The sequence below is a fragment of the Lolium perenne genome, chromosome 2 (assembly GCF_019359855.2).
Source record: "Lolium perenne isolate Kyuss_39 chromosome 2, Kyuss_2.0, whole genome shotgun sequence".
In the NCBI taxonomy this organism is placed as follows: domain Eukaryota; kingdom Viridiplantae; phylum Streptophyta; class Magnoliopsida; order Poales; family Poaceae; genus Lolium; species Lolium perenne.
In genome coordinates, this window is record NC_067245.2 from 186,535,173 (window position 1) to 186,551,557 (window position 16,385).

The following is a 16,385-nucleotide window of genomic DNA, read 5'->3' on the forward strand; positions in this document are numbered from 1 at the left end:
CCAATTTTTGTGCATGTTCCCCAGGTTATTATCTAACTTTCATTAGTTGATCACTTTTCGAGTTGAGCAGCGGAAGATTTTCGTAAAAATAGATTACTGTACTACTGTCAAGTTTTGGCAGATTTCTACCACTTTGCTTTTCTGTGATTCTTTTAGTTTTCATTCTCTTGTTTTTGCTTTGTTTCTTTCCTAAAACATAAAAAGACCAAAAATATTTCTGTTGTTTCTCTTTACCATTTGTTTATTTTGGTTTCTTGTTCTTATTTTGTTTTATTTGCTATCGTTGGTTTGCTATGAGAAAATCTAAAAAGATTTTGCTTTGTTTGCCTGTTTCCTTTTGTTCTTGTTTCCAATTCGAAAACACCAAAAATATTTGTTGTTCTTCTCTGGTTTTGTAAAGTTCACTGTGGAGTTCAGCGGTCTTCGGTGATTGGAGCTGGGTTTTCATTCCATATTATTCAAGCTACACAAGTGAAAGGCAATGATGACGATCTACGACAATCCGGCTGTGGTGAGAGGCTGGTATGAACTCTATTTGTTTTCATTTTTGTACATATACTCATCCATGTGAGCATGCTTAGGTGGTTCATGTGAGGTATATGTCATTTAATGAAGTCTAGTAGTTCATAATCTCTCATGTTTAGCTCCAATTTATTAATATGAGTAGCATGTCATAATTATTTGCTTGCATTGTTTTATTCATAGATAGGTATGACATTGTGGTATCCTCCTATGAATAATTCACTTAAATCGACTTGGCACATGATCACGCATGCATATGACTGAACAAAAGTCAATTAAGCCTCGATGATTTACTTTGCCTCAGAGTTCTTGTATCACTTTTATGCCTCTGTTAATTTATTTTGTCGCAAGCATGATTATGACAGTTATTGCTCTCTTGATTGTCGCTTCCTAGTCTATCGCTAGCCTTCACTTGTACTGAGCGGGAACACTGCTCGTGCTTCCAAACCCCTGAAAACCAAGTTATTCCAAAGTGTCCACCATAAATACCTATGCATGGCATTTCAAACCATTCCAAGTAAATTCTCATGTGCTACCTTTAAACCTTCAAAGTACTTCTCAATTTGTGTTAATGTTTTATAGCTCATGAGGAAGTATGTGGTGTTTTATCTTTCAACCTTGTCATTTACTCCCGACGGACTTTCACCAATGGACTAGTGGCACATCCGCTAATCCAATAATTTTGCAAAAAGAGCTGGCAACGGGGTTCCCAACCCCAATTAATTAACTTTCATCAATAATTCTCTTCACATGCTTTGCCCTGATTCCATGGTATGAGGATGTTGGAAGGCACCCGAGGATTCGGTTAGCCATGGCTTGTGTAAGCAAAGGTTGGGGGGAGTGTCATCCATAATGGAACTAAAATACATGTGTAAACAAAAGAGAAGAGGGATGATCTACCTTGCCGGTAGAGATAACGTCCTTCATGGGAGCCGCTCTTGAAAGTCTGGTTGATAAGGTAGTTAGAGTACCCACTATCATTCGTTGACAACAACAAACACCTCTCAAAACCATTTTACTTCTGTCTTTAGAAAAATGAAAAACTCTAGCACATGTTAATCCCTGCTTCCCTCTGCGAAGGGCCAATCTTTTACTTTTATGTTGAGTCACCATCCTTTCTTTGAGCACTTTCTTGAGAGCACAACTATCATTCTTAGTATAATATGCTTGTCCCAAAATGTGATTAATTGTGGTATAACTTTGATGCTTTTATCTTTGACAATCTCTACTTCTAGTCCAAACTTCAAAGGTGCTCGAGCATTTATGTTTTGCTGTACAAATACGGGCAAGCGAGATACCACATTATCATATCCTTTTATGAACATTGCAATCCTGCTGATAGACATGATTCATGATGCTTATTATTAATTTGTTGGTACCTTTTCCATAATTGACATAGCTATTAGATGACTTTATTTGCATGTGTCTTATTATGAATTGCCTAAGTACTTGTCCATATCATGAGAATATTTACATCATATGAACAAATGTGTTCGTGAAAGTTCTTTTATCGCACTCAGTTGTTAACTGAATTGCTTGAGGACAAGCAATAAGCTAAGCTTGGGGGGAGTTGATACGTCCAAAACGTATCTACTTTCCCGAACACTTTTGCTATTGTTTTGCCTCTAATTTGTGTATTTTGGATACAACTAACACGGACTAACGCTGTTTTCAGCAGAATTGCTCTGGTGTCTCGTTTTTGTGCAGAAACTCAACTTTCAGGAAAATCCTCGGGATTAATTCCAATGGGCCTATTTTCACAGAAGAATAACGGAGCCAGAAGACCAGAAGGAGGGGGGCCACGAGGCAGCCACCCCACCAGGCGGCGCGGCAGGCCTCTGGGCCACGCCGGCCTATGGTGGCGGCGCCTCGGGCAGCCCCAGGTGCCCCCCTCTGGACTACTTAAGGGTTTCGACCTAAAAACGCACGGGGGTTAGACGAAATCGCCAGAAGACATCCAGAACTCCGCCGCCATCGCGAAACTCCGTCTCGGGACCAGAAACTCCGTTCTGGCACTCCGCCGGGACGGGGAATTGGAGGAGATCATCGCCATCATCACCACCGACGCCTCTCCATCAACCAGCCATGCTTCCCCCATCCATGTGTGAGTAATTCCCCCGCTGTAGGCTGAAGGGGATGGTAGGGATTGGATGAGATTGATCATGTAATAGTCATAAGATTGTTAGGGCATAGTGTCTAGTATCCGTTGTGGGCACTTTTATGATATTGTTGCAACTTGTTATGCTTAATGCTTGTCACTAGGGCCCGAGTGCCATGATCTCAGATCTGAACATGTTATTGTTTCATGATGATATTCATTGTTTTATGATCATACCTGCAAGTTGTATACACATATTGCTGTCCGGAACCCGAGGCCCCAAAGTGACAGAAATTGGGACAACCGGAGGGGAAGGCGGTGATATGAGGATCACATGTGTTCACGAAGTGTTAATGCTTTTCTCCGGTGCTCTATTAAAAGGAGTACCTTAATTTCCAGTAGATTCCCTAGAGGCCCGACTGCCACCGGCTGGTAGGACAAAAGATGTTGTGCAAGTTTCTCATTGCGAGCACGTACGACTATATATGGAACACATGCCTATAATTGTTTAGTACTTGGATACTGTTTTATTACTATCTGCAAATGCCCTACCTTGATTGTTACATGAGTTCTCTTATCCATGCAGCGCCCGTTCATCCATCCCTGTGCCTACAGTATTTTAATCCTGCTGTTTACTATAATCACTACTGCTGTCTTTGTTACACTGCTGCTGATATTTCACTACTGCTACTGCTATAAAACTGTTGCTACTGATAAACTCTTGCGAGCAAGTCTGTTTCCAGGTGCAGCTGAATTGACAACTCCGCTGTTAAGGCTTACAAATATTCTTTGGCTCCCCTTGTGTCGAATCAATAAATTGGGTTTTACTTCCCTCGAACACTGTTGTGATCCCCTATACTTGTGGGTCATCAGGCACATGCCGCCCAAGGCCCAGCCGGCCAAACCCCTAGGGTTTCCCCAAAACCCTACGGGGGGTCAACTTGGGGGGGAAGATTTCCCTCTTCCCCCACTTGGCCGCCGGCCCTAACCCTAGATGGGGAAGGGGGGCCACCCCAACCGACCTAGCCCCCTATATAAAGAGGGGAGGGGGTGGCCGGCCACTTCACCCTTGACCAAGCCCTGGTCGCCCCCCTCTCTTCCTCCACCATATTGTTGTTCCGGCTTGGCGAAGCCCTGCAGCTTTTCTCCTCCACCACCACCACCACGCCGTCGTGCTGCTGGGATTCCGAGGAGATCTACCACACCTCCGCTGCCCGCTGGAACGGGGAGAGGAAGGGCTTCATCGACACCGTACGCACGACCGAGTACGGAAGTGCTGCCGGATTGCAGCACAGACGATCGACTACATCAACAACGAGATCTAATCTCGTAGGCTTTGGAATCTTCGAGGGTTAGTCTCGCAATCTTCTCGTTGCTTCGATCTTGATAGATTAGATCTTGCTTATTCCTAGATTGGATCTTGGTTTTTGTTCATGTTCACGGTAGAATTTTTTTGTTTTCCATGCAACGAACCCTTCAAATATTGATTGGACTATTTGGGTTCCCAAACCCCTTGTTACTAACATGATAGGATCCATTGAAAAATGGGTACCTAAATCCAAGACTTGATTCCTTGTAGGACTATGCTTCCGGTGGTGCTAAATGGGTGGTTGATAGTGGAGCCACAAGTCATATGGCCGGAAGCAAGGAAATTGTTGTCGACCTCGAGCCATCTCACTCTACCGTTTCTTATGCCGACAACACATGCTCAAGGGAATTGGGTCTCGACAAGGTGGTGGTAACACCCGACATCTCACTTGTGAATGTCCTCCTTGTCAAGACTCTTGGTTACAATTTACTTTCCGTTCATCAAATTGCATGTATGGGTCTTTGTACCTTTTTCGATGAACATATGGTGGTCCTCTTGTGGAGCAAGACACTCCGTGTAGCCTTTGTTGGATATGTGGAGAGCGGGTTGTATGTTGTTGACTTCTCCGGAAAGACGACATCTTCCGCTCTTTGCCTATTCGCTAAAGGTGACAAGGGTTGGTTATGGCATCGCCGACTAGCCCATGTCAACATGAGGACTTTGCAAAGTTCTCCACAAGGGGGGCCACATTCTCGGACTAAAAGAAGATGTTTCCTTTTGCAAAGATCGTGTTTGTAGGGCATGCGTACAAGGAAAAATGCATGGAGCTCCTCACAAGGCCAAGACAACCATCTCTACCACAAGATGCTTGGAGCTCCTACATGTTGATCTCTTCGGTCCACCGTCTCATGAAAGTCTTGGAGGGAAGAAATATTGCCTTGTCATCGTTGATGACTATTCACGCTATTGTTGGGTATTCTTCTTCAAGTGCAAGAGTGAGACTCAACGGACCATGATAGAGTTTGCCAACCAAGTTCAACGCAAGTACGACACCACGATCCTCGCAATAAGGAGCGACAATGGAACGGAGTTCAAGAACTACACCTTGGATGAATTCCTCGGCGAAGAAGGAATCCAACATCAATAATCCTCGCCATACACTCCCAAACAAAATGGGGTCGCCGAAAGGAAGAATCGAACCTTGATTGGAGCCGCCCGAACAATGATGATGGAGTACAAGTCCAACTACAACTTTTGGGAGGAAGCTATCTCTACCGCGGGCCATGCTACTAATCGCCTCTACTTTCGCAAGGGTCTAGAGAAGACACCATATGAGATCCTCACCGGTAACAAGCCTAATGTTTCATACTTCAAGGTCTTCGGATGCAAATGCTATGTGCTTGTCAAGGATACACGCCTATCCAAGTTTGATTCAAGAGCTCAAGAAGGAATCTTTGTTGGCTATGCAACGGATTCTCGCGCCTATAGAGTCTTCAACAAGTCAAATGGGCGAGTTGTGGAATCTTGTGATGTGACATTCGATGAAGATGATAGTTCTTTGGAGGAGCGAAGTGCTACTTGTGAGAAAGGAGATGCAATTCCCCTGGATGTCGTAGGAAGGATGGGTGTTGGCATTCGCCGACCTCAAGAGCTACCTTCTATGAGTACCGGGGAAGGACCAAGTTCCACCCAAGTGGAGCCATCTACACCACAAGGCCAAGCTTCCTCCATTGATCAAACAAGTGCGAGCCAACCACTACAACAACCTCAAGTTCGACATCAACAACCACAACAATCGCAAGCTCATCTACAATAACAACCACCACCAAGTGATCAAGGCCAATCTTCAAGTTCTACACCGGGCGGCTCGGGGACAAATGTTCCGGATAACACCTTTCCCAATTCCTCTGAGTCATCCGGCTCTCATGATGATGATGATGATGCCCCATACAACAACAATGATGGTCAAGGCGAGGACCTAAACCATGATGAAGACCAAGAGGCCCCACAATAACCTATTCCAATGGCCGATACTCGCCGTGAAGACACTACTACAAGACATTTGCGCCTCAAGTCTCATTCTTTGCGCAATGTCATTGGAGATCTAAAGAGCAAGGTCACTACCCGGAGGCAACTAGCAAACTTTTGTGAGCACCATGCCTTTGTCTCTATGGTGGAACCACTCAAGGTCAACGATGCACTTGAAGATCCCGATTGGTTGATAGCAATGCAAGAGGAACTCAACAACTTCAAGAGGAATGATGTGTGGACTCTCATGTACAGCTGGGCATGGGCAGCCCGGCCCGGACGGCCCGGCCCGAAAATTCCGGGCCGGGCCGAGTTGGGCTTGCATGTTGGGCCGGGTTCGGGCCTGAGTTTGGAGCCCGAACGTCGGGCCGGGCCGGGCCCGGGCTTACAAAAAATATGATTTTAGACTAGTTCAGGCCGGGCTTGTCGGGCCGGGCCGGGCTTTTCTCTGTTCGGGCCGGGTTCAGGCCCGATTTGTAAGCCCGAAGGTCGGGCCGGGCCGGGCTCGGGCCTGGGAATTTAGGTTCGGGCTTTTTCGGGCCTGGCCCGAAACCCGGCCCGGCCCGAGAAATGCCCAGGTGTACTCTCATGAAGCGACTCGAGATGCATGTTGCACTAGCCTAGGATCATACTAGGAATACTCCTATCACCAAAGCTATCACCTTTACTTCCGCATCGCATAAAAACTGAAAAAGACATAAAATTTGTGTAGCGCCCATTCACCCTCCCCCCTCTTGTTCGCTACGATCCATCCACATATTAATTCTGGTCTTACATATACTATTATCTGCACCTTCATATCTCATTGATGAATTGTTTTTTGTCCACCACAACTTTAAGAGAGAATAGTCAAGTGAACCCATGAACCATGGTCCACTTTTTATCATAAGAAACATCTTTAGATTGCTTTTACATTGTTTTCTATTTGCTGCACTATTTAATCTGAAAATATAAAAATATTTACTTTTCTTATTTGCATCCAAAACACCAAAAACAATCAACCTCTTTACATTTTTATTTAGTTATTTAATCTAGTTTAGTTTTTACTTGTTTTAATTCTACTTGTGTTATTTACATACACAAAACCTTGTGCTTGATAACCACACGGTGGAGTTGGGGATACAACGCATTTACTTTACCTGCAGGATTATTAGAAGAGAGAATAGAATACTCTTTCATCCAGTTCCCCGAGAGTTCGATATAAACCCTCGAGTCACCCTTGTGGGGAAAATACTTCGCTGACGCAACACTCTCCACTTGGAGTCCCAACATCATCACCACCCCGCCTTCGGCCGTGATCGACGCCCCGCACAAGAACTACGTCAGCTCCAGCAACGTGTTCGTCGATACGCCCAGAAGGTACGATGCACATGAGGTTCCAAACTTGTTTGTGGATCTTTTAAATGAGAGTGAGGTAAAGATTAGCAAGCCACCACTTCATGCTTACGGCTTGGATGGTGATGTTGAGGATGGTGCTGGTGATGGTGAGGAGGTTGAGGGTGCCGATGAGGGTGAGGATGACTTGGAAGAGATCGAGGAGAAGGTGTTCAATGTGTCTCAATAGTCGAGGAAGAAAAAGTGTAGTAAACTACACCAGAATCGAAGACACTTGCTTGGTGAGGGCATGGTCACAAGTGTCCATCAATGCAGCTACCAGCAGTGACCAAATTGGGAAGCACTATTGGCAACAGATTAAAGATAAAAAAAATTAAGCTCATGCCTCGAGTTGCTACGCCGATAAATCACTCCTACATATCACAACAGGGCCGATGGGATGTAATAAAAGCTAGTTGTAGCCGGTGGGTTGGAGCTATGGAGCAAATCCAGAATTCACCTCCAAGTGGCATCTCTATCGATTAGTATGTGAGTGCTTTTTTATTTTGCATTCATGTTGTGATTGTGTTGCTATACAAATGCATTTATTTTGCATTTGCTTTGTGATCCTAGGTGTTTCAATGGAGAGGTACAAAGCAATGGATGGCTCCAAGGGGAAACCATTTACACTTCAACATTATTGAAAGTTGGTAGATCATGTCGACAAGTGGAAGTTGAGGGAGCAAGCAACGCCACCTAAGAAAGGGGTCTTGCTAGAATTGGATTATGATAGTGATGAGGAGAAAGGAGAAAGCAATGAGGGGAAGCCAGATTGAACAAGAAGGCAAAATAGAAGCTAGAGCTTGAAGCCCAATGATACGTCTCAAACGTATCTATAATTTTTTATGTTCCATGCTAGTTTTATGACATTACCTACATGTTTTGTTCACACTTTATATCGTTTTGATGCGTTTTCCGGAACTAACCTATTGATGAGATGCCGAAGTGCCAGTTCCTGTTTTCTGCTGTTTTTGGTTTCAGAAATCCTAGTAAGGAAATATTCTCGGAATTGGATGAAATTGATGTCTACGTTCCCCCTCCTTTCCTGTAGACAGTGTTGGGCCTCCAAGAGCAGAGGTTTGTAGAACAGCAGCAAGTTTTCCCTTAAGTGGATCACCCAAGGTTTATCGAACTCAGGGAGGAAGAGGTCAAAGATATCCCTCTCATGCAACCCTGCAACCACAAAGCAAGAAGTCTCTTGTGTCCCCAACACACCAAATAGGTGCACTAGTTCGGCGAAGAGATAGTGAAATACAGGTGGTATGAATAAGTATGAGCAGTAGCAACGGTGCCAGAAAATAGCTTGCTGGTGTGTAGTTGATGGTGGTAGTATTGCAGCAGTAGTAACACAGTAAAACAGTAAACAAGCAATAGTAACGCAGTATTTAGGAACAAGGCCTAGGGATTACACTTTCACTAGTGGACACTCTCAACATTGATCACATAACAGAATAGATAAATGCATACTCTACACTCTTGTTGGATGATGAACACATTGCGTAGGATTACACGAACCCTCAATGCCGGAGTTAACAAGCTCCACAATTAATGTTCATATTTTAGTAACCTTATAGTGTAAGATAGATCAAAAGACTAAACCAAGTACTAACATAGCATGCACACTGTCACCTTCATGCATATGTAGGAGGAATAGATCACATCAATACTATCATAGCAATAGTTAACTTCGCAATCTACAAGAGATCATGATCATAGCATAAACCAAGTACTAACACGGATGCACACACTGTCACCATTACATCGTGCAGGAGGAATAGAACTACTTTAATAACATTGCTAGAGTAGCACATAGATAAATTGTGATACAAATACATTGCAATCATAAAGAGATATAAATAAGCACCTCACTATGCCATTCATCAGTGAATAAGTATTCTGTGAAATATAGCCTAAGAGACCCACACGGTGCACACACTGTCACCTTTACACACGTGGGACAAGGAGTCTCCGGAGATCACATAAGTAAAACTCACTTGACTAGCATAATGACATCTAGATTACAAGCATCATCATATGAATCTCAATCATGTAAGGCAGCTCATGAGATTATTGTATTGAAGCACATAGGAGAGAGATGAACCACATAGCTACCGGTACAGCCCCGAGCCTCGATGGAGAACTACTCCCTCCTCATGGGAGCAGCAGCGGTGATGAAGATGGCGGTGGAGATGGCAGCGGTGTCGATGGAGAAGCCTTCCGGGGGCACTTCCCCGCTCCGGCAGCGTGCCGGAACAGAGACTCTGTCCCCGGATCTTGGCCTCGCGATGGCGGCGGCTCTGGAAGGTTTCTGTGGTTTTCGTCAATCGTATCAGGGTTTTCGATCCGGGGCTTTAAATAGGCGAAGAGGCGGCGCAGGGAGGGTCGAAGGGCGACGACACCATGAGGCGGCGCGGCCAGGGTGCAGGCCGCGCCGGCCTATGGTCCGGGGGCCCAGTGCCCCCTCTGGTCCTTCCGGGTGTTACGGATGCTTCCGGTGAAAATAGGAACTTGGGCGTTGATTTCGTCCGATTCCGAGAATATTTCGTTACTAGGATTTCTGAAACCAAAAACAGCAGAAAACAGGAACTGGCACTTCGGCATCTTGTTAATAGGTTAGTTCCAGAAAATGCACGAATATGACATAAAGTGTGCATAAAACATGTAGATAACATCAATAATGTGGCATGGAACATAAGAAATTATCGATACGTCGGAGACGTATCAGCATCCCCAAGCTTAGTTCTGCTCGTCCCGAGCAGGTAAAACGATAACACAGATAATTTCTGGAGTGACATGCCATCATAAACTTGATCATACTATTGTAAAGCATATGTAGTGAATGCAGCGATCAAAACAATGTATATGACATGAGTAAACAAGTGAATCATAAAGCAAAGACTTTTCATGAATAGCACTTCAAGACAAGCATCAATAAGTCTTGCATAAGAGTTAACTCATAAAGCAATAATTCAAAGTAGAGGTATTGAAGCAACATAAAGGAAGATGAAGTTTCAGCGGTTGCTTTCAACTTATAACATGTATATCTCATGGATAATTGTCAATGTAAAGCAATATAACAAATGCAATATACAAATATGTAGGAATCAATGCACAGTTCACACAAGTGTTTGCTTCTTGAGGTGGAGAGAGATAGGTGAACTGACTCAACATAAAAGTAAAAGAATGGTCCTTCAAAGAGGAAAGCATCGATTGCTATATTTGTGCTAGAGCTTTGATTTTGAAAACATAAAGAGAGCATAAAAATAAAGTTTTGAGAGGTGTATGTTGTTGTCAACGAATGGTAGCGGGTACTCTAACCCCCTTGCCAGACAAACCTTCAAAGAGCGGCTCCCATTTTATTTTATTTTGGGTGGCACTCCTTCCAACCTTTCTTTCACAAACCATGGCTAACCGAATCCTCGGGTGCCTGCCAACAATCTCATACCATGAAGGAGTGCCTTTTTATTTTAGTTTTATTATGATGACACTCCTCCCAACCTTTGCTTACACAAACCATGGCTAACCGAATCTTCGGGTGCCGTCCAACAATCACATACCATGGAGGAGTGTCTATTTTTGTTAATTAATTTGGGACTGGGAATCCCATTGCCAACTCTTTTTGCAAAATTATTGGATAAGCGGATGAAGCCACTAGTCCATTGGTGAAAGTTGCCCAACAAGATTGAAAGATAAACACCACATACTTCCTCATGAGCTATAAAACATTGACACAAATCAGAGGTGATAAATTTTGAATTGTTTAAAGGTAGCACTCAAGCAATTTACTTTGGAATGGCGGAGAAATACCATGTAGTAGGTAGGTATGGTGGACACAAATGGCATAGTGGTTGGCTCAAGTATTTGGATGCATGAGAAGTATTCCCTCTCGATACAAGGTTTAGGCTAGCAAGGTTGTTTGAAGCAAACACAAGCACGAACTAGTACAGCAAAACTCACATAAAAGACATATTACAAGCATTATAAAACTATACATCGTCTTCCTTGTTGTTCAAACATCTTACTAGAAAATATCTAGACTCTAGAGAAACCACTCATGCAAACCCAAATTTTAACAAGATCTATGTATTTCTTCATTAATGGATGCAAAGCATATGATGCAAGAGCTTAATCATGAGCACAACAATTGCCAAGTATCACATTACCCAAGACATTATAGCAATTTCTACATGTAGCATTTTCCAATTCCAACCATATAATAATTTAACGAAGCAGTTTCAACCTTCGCCATGAATATTATGAGCTAAGAACACATGTGTTCATACGAACCAGCGGAGCGTGTCTCTCTCCCACACAAGCATTTATTCAAACACAAACAAAAACAAAAGCATACAGACGCTCCAAGTAAAGCACATAAGATGTGACCGAATAAAAATATAGTTTCAAGAGAAGGAACCTGATAATTTGTCGATGAAGAAGGGGATGCCTTGGGCATCCCCAAGCTTAGACGCTTGAGTCTTCTTGATATATGCAGGGGTGAACCACCGGGGCATCCCCAAGCTTAGAGCTTTCACTCTCCTTGATCATGGTATATCATCCTCCTCTCTTGACCCTTGAAAACTTCCTTCACACCAAACTCGAAACAAACTCATTAGAGGGTTAGTGCATAATCAAAAACTCACATGTTCAGAGGTGACACAATCATTCTTAACACTTCTGGACATTGCATAATGCTACTGGACATTAGTGGATCAAAGAAATTCATCCAACATAGCAAAAGAGGCAATGCGAAATAAAAGGCAGAATCTGTCAAAACAGAACAGTTCGTATTGACGAATTTTAAAATGGCACCAGACTTGCTCAAATGAAAATGCTCAAATTGAATGAAAGTTGCGTACATATCTGAGGATCATGCACGTAAATTGGCTTAATTTTCTGAGCTACCTACAGGGAGGTGGACCCAGATTCGTGACAGCAAAGAAATCTGGAACTGCGCAGTAATCCAAATCTAGTACTTACTTTTCTATCAACGGCTTTACTTGGCACAACAAAACACAAAAATAAGATAAGGAGAGGTTGCTACAGTAGTAAACAACTTCCAAGACACAAATATAAAACAAAGTACTGTAGCAAAATAACACATGGGTTATCTCCCAAGAAGTTCTTTCTTTATAGCCATTAAGATGGGCTCAGCAGTTTTAATGATGCACTCGCAGGAAATAGTATTTGAAGCAAAAGAGAGCTTCAAGAGGCAAATTCAAAACAAATTTAAGTCTAACATGCTTCCTATGAAGAGGAATCTTGTACACAAATGAATTCATGAAGAACAAAGTAACAAGCATAGGAAGATAAAACAAGTGTAGCTTAAAAAATTTCAGCACATAGAGAGGTGTTTTAGTAACATGAAAATTTCCACAACCATATTTTCCTCTCTCATAATAACTTTCAGTAGTGACATGAGCAAACTCAACAATATAACTATCACATAAAGCATTCTTATCATGAGTCTCATGCATAAAATTATTACTACCCCCAACATAAGCATAGTCAATTTTATTAGTTGTAGTGGGAGCAAATTCAACAAAGTAGCTATCATTATTATTCTCATCAAGTGTTGGAGGCATAGTATAATCACAACAAAATTTACTCTCCATAGTAGGTGGCACTAAAAGACAAATATCATTATAATCATCATAAATAGGAGGCAAAGTATCATCAAAGTAAATTTTCTCCTCAATGCTTGGGGGACTAAAAAGATCATGCTCATCAAAACCAGCTTCCCCAAGCTTAGAATTTTCCATAGCATTAGCAGTAATTGCATTCATACTAATAACATCACTACTAGCATGCAAATAAGGTTCCATAGGTTTTTTAATTTTTGCATCAAACAATTCTAAATCAGGAAAAAGACTAAAAAGCTCACCAATTTTTTTGTTGTTTTCCATTATGCCTAACTAGTGTAAACAAGAAACAAAAAGTTGCAATTGCAGGATCTAAAGGAAATAGCTTCGAGTACTTACAATGGCGGAAAATAGCTTGGTAGCCGAGGTCCGGAGTGTGAGTACCTTTTACCTTTCCTCCCCGGCAACGGCGCCAGAAAAGTGCTTGATGTCTACGTTCCCCCTCCTTTCCTGTAGACAGTGTTGGGCCTCCAAGAGCAGAGGTTTGTAGAACAGCAGCAAGTTTTCTCTTAAGTGGATCACCCAAGGTTTATCGAACTCAGGGAGGAAGAGGTCAAAGATATCCCTCTCATGCAACCCTGCAACCACAAAGCAAGAAGTCTCTTGTGTCCCCAACACACCAAATAGGTGCACTAGTTCGGCGAAGAGATAGTGAAATACAGGTGGTATGAATAAGTATGAGCAGTAGCAACGGTGCCAGAAAATAGCTTGCTGGTGTGTAGTTGATGGTGGTAGTATTGCAGCAGTAGTAACACAGTAAAACAGTAAACAAGCAATAGTAACGCAGTATTTAGGAACAAGGCCTAGGGATTACACTTTCACTAGTGGACACTCTCAACATTGATCACATAACAGAATAGATAAATGCATACTCTACACTCTTGTTGGATGATGAACACATTGCGTAGGATTACACGAACCCTCAATGCCGGAGTTAACAAGCTCCACAATTAATGTTCATATTTTAGTAACCTTATAGTGTAAGATAGATCAAAAGACTAAACCAAGTACTAACATAGCATGCACACTGTCACCTTCATGCATATGTAGGAGGAATAGATCACATCAATACTATCATAGCAATAGTTAACTTCGCAATCTACAAGAGATCATGATCATAGCATAAACCAAGTACTAACACGGATGCACACACTGTCACCATTACATCGTGCAGGAGGAATAGAACTACTTTAATAACATTGCTAGAGTAGCACATAGATAAATTGTGATACAAATACATTGCAATCATAAAGAGATATAAATAAGCACCTCACTATGCCATTCATCAGTGAATAAGTATTCTGTGAAATATAGCCTAAGAGACCCACACGGTGCACACACTGTCACCTTTACACACGTGGGACAAGGAGTCTCCGGAGATCACATAAGTAAAACTCACTTGACTAGCATAATGACATCTAGATTACAAGCATCATCATATGAATCTCAATCATGTAAGGCAGCTCATGAGATTATTGTATTGAAGCACATAGGAGAGAGATGAACCACATAGCTACCGGTACAGCCCCGAGCCTCGATGGAGAACTACTCCCTCCTCATGGGAGCAGCAGCGGTGATGAAGATGGCGGTGGAGATGGCAGCGGTGTCGATGGAGAAGCCTTCCGGGGGCACTTCCCCGCTCCGGCAGCGTGCCGGAACAGATACTCCTGTCCCCCAGATCTTGGCCTCGCGATGGCGGCGGCTCTGGAAGGTTTCTGTGGTTTTCGTCAATCGTATCAGGGTTTTCGATCCAGGGGCTTTAAATAGGCGAAGAGGCGGCGCAGGAGGGTCGAAGGGGCGACGACACCATAGGGCGGCGCGGCCAGGGTCTGGGCCGCGCCGGCCTATGGTCTGGGGGCCCAGTGCCCCCCCTCTGGTCCTTCCCGGGTGTTCTGGATGCTTCCGGTGAAAATAGGAACTTGGGCGTTGATTTCGTCCGATTACGAGAATCTTGGGTTCCTAGGATTTCTGAAACCAAAAACAGCAGAAAACAGGAACTGGCACTTCGGCATCTTGTTAATAGGTTAGTTCCAGAAAATGCACGAATATGACATAAAGTGTGCATAAAACATGTAGATAACATCAATAATGTGGCATGGAACATAAGAAATTATCGATACGTCGGAGACGTATCAGAAATCAACGCCCAGCATATTATAATTCCATGAAGCTTCCAGAACACCGGAGGGGCCCAGAGGAGAGCCACAGGGCCACCAGACAGTAGGCCGGCGCGGCCCAAGGGGGGGGCGCCCCCCTATTGTGTGGCGCCCCCGTAACCCTTCCGACTCCGCCCTCTTCGCCTATTTAAAGGTCCCTGACCTAAATCTTTGATACGAAAAATCCACGGTACGAGAAACCTTCTAGAGCCGCCGCCATCGCGAAGCCAAGATCTGGGGGACATGAGTCTCTGTTCCGGCACGCCGCCGGGACGGGGAAGTGCCCCCGGAAGGCATCTCCATCGACACCACCGCCATCTTCATCATCGCTGCTGTCTCCCATGAGGAGGGAGTAGTTCTCCATCGAGGCTAAGGGCTGTACCGGTAGCTATGTGGTTAATCTCTCTCCTATGTACTTCAATACAATGATCTCATGAGCTGCTTTACATGATTGAGATTCATATGAGCTTTGTATCACTATTAGTCTATGTGCTACTCTTGTGATGTTATTAAAGTAGTCTATTCCTCCTTCACGGTGTAATGGTGACAGTGTGTGCATCGTGTAGTTCTTGGCGTAGGTTATGATCATAATCTCTTGTAGGTTATGGAGTTAATTATTACTACGATAGTATTGATGTGATCTATTCCCCCTTCATAGTGTAAAGGTGACAGTGTGTATGCTATGTTAGTACTCGGTTTAAATTGCAAAGATCTATTATGCTCTAAGGTTACTTAAATTTGAATGTCGAATGTTGTGGCGCTTGTTAACTCCGGCATTGAGGTGCTCTTGTAGCCCTACACAATGAATGGTGTTCATTATCAAACAAGAGTATATGTAGCACAAAGGAAGAGAACTTATTTATTATGTGATCAATGTTGAGAGTGTCCACTAGTGAAAGTATGATCCCTAGGCCTTGTTTCCAAGCACTGAAACTCCGTTTATTTATCGTTACATTTGCATGTTTACTCGCTGCCATATTTTATTCAGATTGCTATTACCACTCATATACATCCATATTACTTATATTTAACTATCTCTTCGCCGAACTAGTGCACCTATACATCTGACAAGTGTATTAGGTGTGTTGGGGACACAAGAGACTTCTTGTATCGTGATTGCAGGGTTGCTTGAGAGGGATATCTTTGACCTCTTCCTCCCTGAGTTCGATAAACCTTGGGTGATCCACTTAAGGGAAACTTGTTGCTATTCTACAAACCTCTGCTCTTGGAGGCCCAACAGTGTCTACAAGATTAGAAGC